The following is an 8254-nucleotide window of genomic DNA, read 5'->3' on the forward strand; positions in this document are numbered from 1 at the left end:
GAACATTCAGGGCATTATATAGTGATATCTGCATCTCTTAAATTTATGGAATTTTTTCTCCTTTAGCACAATTCCATTATAACAGTTATCTAAGACATTTAGCAATAATTCTTTACATTAATGCTATAACATTCATAATTTCTCAATTGTCTCAAAATGTTTAAAATCAGTTTGTTCAAACTAGTACTCAAGTTCCAGCCACTGATTTCATTGTTATGTTTCTGGGAATCTCTGTTAATCTGGAATGATCTCTTCCTTCTGAATTCCTTCTTTTTCTTGCTTTGCTACATTGCAAAAACAAAGTCAGTTGTTCAATAGCATGAATTTCATTCTTGAATTTGTCTGTCTCCTTCCTTTTGATGCCATAAAAATGATTGGAAGAACGAATTTTCCTTAAAAATTGGGAGTATTATTTAGACGTTTGCTTAGATTCAGGTTTAGTTTTGTGAATAATGCTTCTAACAGGTACAAATTACCTGACTTTCTCACTTTTAATAACAAGATTGATCATGGGTTCTCGAGGCAACAACCTAATTTCTCCTTTGTAAAGTTCCCCATCAATCTTTCATCTAATTGTTTATTACTTTGTATAAAACAATTATTTCATTACAAATTGCAAAATGGCAATGTTCTAATTCTGGTGTTTCTACTTCATTAATTAGCTAAATTAAACTCTTAAAAAACCTTTTTATCATTAGCTAGGACTATTAGATTATACTAAAATATAGTTAATATGAGCTCAGATGAGAATATATTAAAATTTTCTTTAATTGACGATTTCAGTGTAAGGAAGTGGTGCTCTAGATACATAGGTGGTAGCCAATAGGTTTTTGTTTGTATTATTTATTGTTATTGTTCTTGTTTGATTATATCTTATCTTTAAGTATCCTTATAAACTTAGTTTTAACATAAATACTCCACGTATATTAATCAATAGAACCCAATTTTACTTTCGTACAAATTTTCCCATCTTTGTTTAGTGGAAGTTCTTTTATTTTAGTCTCAAAATCCTTTTGATATAACACTATCAGATTTTTATCGTTTCTTTGCTTTCTCATATAAATATCACAGACTCATTTTGAACACATCTTATACCTGTCTTAGAATCAGCCATCAATCTAAGATGTACTAGCTGCTATAGCATTTCAGAATTCACTGTTCTGGGAATGGAGGTGTCTATTGCTACTCAGCTGTTATTATTTCTAGGCTGTTTTAGTGAACAGAGCTTGGATGGATGGATGGATGGATGGATGGACGGACGGATAAATGGATGGACTGATGAATAGATAAATGTATAGCAGTTTTTCAGAAATAAACTCAGAAAAAGATCACAGTTTTTATAGCTTAATATATTAACATAACTAAAAAGTAACTTTATTAAAGTTATAATTAGTATATGTTGCAGGCTTTAAAGAAGAAAAAGGAAAGAAAAACATCAATAAAGAGGACAACTTTGGAGGTGATCTTGTGTTTGTTGTCCACAGGAAAGGAAGTTTTAGCTATTAGATTTCAAACTTGCCAGTGTCGATGACGAAGCTAAATCCCAAATAGAAATGACGATAGGCAATTTTAGGCAATAAACTGTGAGGATTCCAGAACCTATAGTAAAATCATACTATAACCTAACAAATGCCATTAACATTTGACATTTAGAGGTCCTTTTGTTTTGAGTCCATATGTTTTTGAGTGACTTTATGATTCTTATGTATTCAGATTACAGAACAGACTGCCTCTGGCACTTATATGTATAAATACAGTTTTTATTTCAAATACAAATGTTGCCTTTTAATATACTTGACTTCCACGTAGCTTGACTAAGAGAAAGAATATGCTGATCATGCCAACATGAGTATTCACAATCCCTCTGACATTTATTTTTTAAGTTTAAAATTAATTATTTTGGCATTCTGTTATCCAACTTAAAGTGTATTTTAGTTAGCATTAGAAATTTTCTCAGCCATGGTCAATGCTGGGCCTTTACAATAGCACATCTTCAAAGAAAAGACTAGATAATAGCGAGCACTAAAAATAGCAAGACTTCAAAGAAAGAAAAGACTAGTTAATAGCAATGCTTTAAAAAAGTTTTTTAAAAATCTTTTTTCCCTCAGATCAGAGCTTCTTAAGCCTTCCAAGGAAATGTGAAATCAGGCAGAGCAGATTGAAACATAGTCAGAAAGGACCAACTTTAAATAAAATATTTCTTTAAAATCTCATAACAAAAATCCACACTTATTATAAATTCTATTGAGTAATATGTTTATGTGATAGCCTTTTTTAATATACTACTATAGCTTACATTTACTGAGTACTTAGTGTGTGCCAGATGCTATGTAAGTGCTTTACACATATGTTCTCATAAAATTCTCTCAGTTTAGGAAAATGACACTCCAAGAGGTTAAGTAATGGACATCCCTAAGAGACAGGGTCAATGTTTAAACCGAGGCCTATGTGACTGAATATGATTTTAAACATTACCTTTTAGAAAAATGTGCCAAGCTTATTTATAGTTTTCCATACTCTATAAGAGATCTTTGTCATAAAAAAGGTATAAAAACACCTCATTTTTAGAGGATTGCCTTAAACATTTAAGTTATTGATTACTCTGCTCCATCTAGAGATATTTGGAACAATTAATTCAGTGTGGTCCCAAGGAACAAATATTTTTAACAAAGAAGCCTGTGATTATAATAAAGAGAGTCAAAAATTCACTTCAAGCAGTCATATGCTTATAGGATTTTCTGCCATTTATTTCTGTATCAACTCAGTTCCATATCTTGAATACTCTTTGTAAAGAAAAAGTCAAGTTGCTATATCCAGAGACAAGTCCTACCTTACCCAGGAGGTGGCTGAGCTGCTAAGAAAGGAAGAGATTGAATGACAATGAGGCAGGTTACAGGGTATCCTTACTCCTCTGGCAAGACCGGTGACAAGTGGCTAGCTGCAAATTTATTTCAAAACTTTGCTCCTCTTGCCAAGCACTAATGCCTTCTGCTTACCAGTGTGAAGATGTTTAAAATGAACATCTAAATTGACCCTGAAAAACCACCTAAATTACATATGTTTCATCAGATACTTTCCACCATAATATACTTGATGTTAAAATGACTTACCTTTCAATAAGCATGTGGGAAATCAGTCAGAAAGTTACACATATTTTGGCAGTATTTAAGTTTGGAAAATTTAAAAATATCTTCATAAATCTAGTTTAAAACCTTTCTAACTATAATTCTGTTGACCACTGAGCTGCAGCAGTTTTTGTAGAAATATGTTCCTCTGAGAGACCAGAATGGAAATTGAGTTGTTACAATAAAATTTACTTCAAAAATTTCTTACTGCATCATTTATAGAACACTTAGATTTTGAAGAGTGACAGGGAGAAAATCTAATTTATATATTAGGATGACCAACCAAAACAGGCTGCCAGATTTTAACATAAGTTTTCTTTCTGAGTGAATTAAAAGAGTTATGGGGTTCCTGAGTGAATTAAAAGGGCTGTAAGGACCATTTTGTACCCAAAGGTATATAAGGATATTTGGACTCAGAACTTGATGTTTGAGATCCCAACCATGGAGAACCCATGGCTCATTTAAATTCTTCTGTAGAAGCACTGAGTTCTGTACATGAATGCAGAGCCACAACAGATGGCTATATAACAGTGTAAAACATCATTGGTTCCAGTGTTAAGGGCTGGTCTTCTGCAGTGACACAGGGTAACAGCAAGAAGCAAATGTTATGGAGCTTGATAAGACAAGTTCTCTAGTGATAAAGTTAGATTTCTCTTTTTGTGTAGATTATTTTGGAATAAGAGAGATATTGGATATAATCCTAATAGGATAAATGGGTCTTATTAATTTATCAATTAATAATATTACATTTGGAATTCAAGTATATGGAGCAGTTCACATGCTTTCCAATTATAAACTAATTGCAATTATAAACTAATTGGCTAGGAGACGTGAGTAGAAAAATCAAAGTTTGTTCTTCAAAAAGTAATTTTTTTAATCATTCCCTGGAATACAATGGAAATGACACTATTAAAAGAATTATCTGTAAGAGGTCTCTGTAGCCACATACCTTTGTCTAATACTGGCTCCATCCTTGCTAGCTGTTTCACATTCACCAAGTTATTTAACCTCTTTGTGCTCAATTTCCTTAACTGTAAAATAAAGATGATAAGTTATTTACTTCACAGGGTTTTTATAAGATTACATGAGTTATTTCATTAAAAGCATTTTGAATAATTCCTGGCAAAAGGAATATGCCATTCTTGTCCTATATGGTTTAATTTATTAGTTTATTATCATTTTACTTATGACTGTCCTTTTAAGATATGCATGTTAACATATCAGAAAAGATTAATTTATCATGTAAGCAAATAATGTCTTGTAAGATTGCCACTGTAGTTTCCATATGGTTTCCAGATTGTTTTTCACTGCCTGGCTTGGGAGATGATCTTTTAATTGAATCAGATACTATGATTAGTGATATGATGTCCACAATGAAGTCACAGTGTGGTTGATGTCACCTAGAAGTCAGAATGAGGTACAAATTTATCTCCCAAACCAGGTCAAAAAGAAACAACCACATACCTATGCTAAAACTACTAAAAACAGAATAATCTTTCCTCTGGTGATTGAAAGGGTTAGAATGTAACCCAGAAGCTGCCAGAAGAGAGACTATGCAATAAACAATAAACAATAAACAACAATACAGAAGAAAGCCGAGCAAGCAAGCGAGAAAAAGAGGGGGCGGGGAGGAGAAAGAGAGAGAAAAGGAGGGGGAGAGCGGGGGAAAGGAGGAGGGAGAAAGAGCGGGGAGAGAGAGACAGACAGACAGACAGAGAATTATGTTCTCAAAGGTGCTCTGAGTCCCTGGAGCTAATTGACCTGATTTTGATATAATTGTTTGATATCTTCTATTTAACTAAGATTAATTTGCATTAAATTCTTCACACTCACAGTTGAAAGATTTCTAGCTAACAAGGCAAGTAAAGGCCATCTACAAGGCTTGAGAATCAGAGGATAGTCCAAGCCAGGGATTTAAAAATCTCATAGTTAATCTTAATAAGGGCCCTAGCACATGATTATTGTTCAATAAATAGTGGTTATTGTTAATAGCATAATTTTTACTTAGTAAACTTCTAAAAAGCAAAATATAATTTGGTACATAAGATAAAGTTGCAAACATCTAGTTTCTGTAAAAGGGCATTTAAACCAACTCATGTTACTTCAGTTTTTCTTATAGTCAACACTCTTATTTTTCTGAAAGAATCATCATAAATATTCTACAACAGCGCATAGCCCTTAGACACATTTTGACAAGTTGAATTAGACAAGTGGAGATTTTAGTTCCGTAGAAATACATTTACTTTAAAGAATAAATGGATAAAAATTGCTGGGGCAATTTTGGTTTGGGTTTTCTCAAATTTTCAATGTTTGCAAAATTGTTCAAGGCATCAAATGACCTAGAACACATTTTTTTCCCCGTCATTTGCTTGGTGCCACAGAGTACTGAAGTACAGTTGCAGCATCATTCTGCAATCATTTCTTATGTCTCTAATGCTTTTTAATAATGCAAGAAAGGGCTTTTTGATGGTTGATATCATTCTGTTCAACATCACAATTGCTATGTCCTTATGCAATAAAAAAAATAATGGGGCTTTGCATAGATCTTCATAATTTATAAATTAACTTCTGTAATTCTGAAGTCAAATGACCATTGGTCTGAAAATCAACTGTGATACTTAATATCTGAATGGTCTTAGGTAAGTTACTTTATCTCTCCAAAACTCAATTTTTTAAATCTGAAAACTGTACATCATAATATCAAATGCTTCATACAGCGGTTGTAGGGATTAAGTAAATTAACGTGTAGAGTACTTAGAACAGTCTGTGACACATAGGAAGTGGTATGTTGTTAGCTTTTATGATTGTGATCATTGTCCATTGATCCTAATAAGCAATCTCCTAAAGGACTTAACTCATTTCATTATTTATTACTCTGCCGCACTCTCATAACTGAGTAAAATCAGGTTCAGAGAAAGTGAAGTGACCGGCCAAGATCACACAGCTTTTGAGTGGCAAATCTGAGTCTCAGCCTCAGGGTTTACAAATTGTAAATGGTATGAAAAAACAGCATTTTTTTTTTTTTTGGTGGAGATGTCAAACTATTTTTTCAGCATTCTCAAAATCCAGGATCAGTGTTCCTAGGAATGTATATAACATGAAATGCTTGGTTTTTAAATTCAGGAAATCCATCTGCGTAAATAATTTTTCTATTCTTTATAATTAGTCAAACTACATCTTTTTAATTGTGGGTCTTTTCTGGATCTCCCAAGTGAGGAAGATTTCCTAAAAAAAGTTCTTAGTTCATCTAAGCTTGAATTTTGAGATATAAGCTGTTTTTATTGTTCTTCTTCTTTTATATTTTTTGGTTTCTTTTCTCTTTTGTTTTGTGGTGGTGGTTGTTGAGTTGTAGTTTCATATCCTACTAATAATTATTTTTACTGACCTAGATAAAAGTTTTCTTTGTAGGTAGGCAGACTGGCAGGCAGTAATTAGAGGCCTGACTGCATTAAGAACTATTTATATCAAAATATGATTTACTGTACTTTTTAGATAAGGGTTTCTCTTTGGTCTCTGGTGAGGTAGCAATTATATTATCTTCAAACTTCAACAGCTTATATATGGAATTTGCAAGCATGAGGATATGCAAGCACAAATTTGATGCCTATGTTTAATTAGATTCTTTATGACCAGGTTGCAAATGCTAAGGCAGCATTTATGCAGTGGAAAGTAAAGATATAAGACAGACATTGTACAAAGAAACTGCAGGGATGTTTTTTGCCCTAAAGCTTTACTTGATCAATAAGAGAAACAAATATCTTTAACTTTGTGAAACAAACCCTGGTTAAAAAGGAAGACATTAATGTACATAATCTGATTATTTTCTATAATACTAGAGATTAATAATGTGCTTAATATGTGCCATTGAACTTATTAATAATTGTTAAATAAATGTTCTTTGCTATTAACTTTTGTTTCTAGTAGAATAGTGCAGTGCTGGACCACATGTAGACACAATAAAATCCTACTGTCTTACTAAAAAAGTTTTTAAAAAATCACTGGAAGTGTTTTAATAAGTTAGACACTAAAGGGATGAGGACCTACTTCCAATAAGAAAAAAAGCTTATATATTATAAATAGTAAAAATATATTTTAACAGTGCTCATATGTGTTAAAAATTAGTTTTGTTTTGTTTTGTTTGTAGAACAAACAGTGATATCAAAGTGCAATTTTATTCATGTTACCACTAGAAAACTTGCCATGGAGGCAGTGAAAAATGTTATTTATAAGACTATGTTTATATGTACTACAAAATATTTTATTTTTTTCAAAGAAGGTATAAATACAAGTGATAATATTTTTAGTAGAAAAGACCTCATTTTAACTTTGGTTATTACAAGCTGTGGAATTAAAAATTTAGTCAACTAATTTCTATCTTAAAAATAGTTTTATATTTACCTCACTTCAGAGGTACAGTGCCATATAAATGTATAAAATTCTACATGAATTTTATAGAAAGGATTCTAATGTGATTCCAAATGGATTTATAGAGCTTATAAGTATGCATTTTCAGAGATCATCTAAGAGCAAACACTTTAACAAAGCTTTAGCATGAAAAGTTCCCCAAAAGTCCTTAATTACATTTTTATTCACGTTAGACTCCAACACTCTTCATTAGATTCACTCTCAGAAAATTACTCTTAACTACCCAGCACACTCCTTGCTTTATTAGCTACTTAAACAAAACCTCAGCGTAGTTAATCCTCATTACTGAATATGACTAAGGGAAATCACAACTAAGAAGATTTATCTCACTTAAAATTCAAGATTACTAGTTTCAAGTGGGAACTTAATGCTCTCTTTCAATCCTACAAGACATTCTCATATTTTCAACTCTCTCACTCTCCTAAAGAAAACGTAGATAGGTAGGTAGAAAGAGACAGATTTAGATAATATAGATATGTATCTGCTTTGATCCTATCTGAAGCCAAAGCCCACATTTGTGCCTAAAAACCCATCTTCTTTCTCCTCCTTAAAGTCATAGCACCAGCAACTATGCTTTTTCTCCTGAATCTAAATTTAAACTTCTAAACTTTCTACTGGATCATTCCTATGAGAATATAAAGCTGTACAATTTTCCCTCCGTTAGCGAAAACAAAAAACAAACCTCCTGATCTTTAATTCTTTTT

This window comes from Pteropus alecto, unplaced genomic scaffold (genome assembly GCF_000325575.1).
Source record: "Pteropus alecto unplaced genomic scaffold, ASM32557v1 scaffold69, whole genome shotgun sequence".
In the NCBI taxonomy this organism is placed as follows: domain Eukaryota; kingdom Metazoa; phylum Chordata; class Mammalia; order Chiroptera; family Pteropodidae; genus Pteropus; species Pteropus alecto.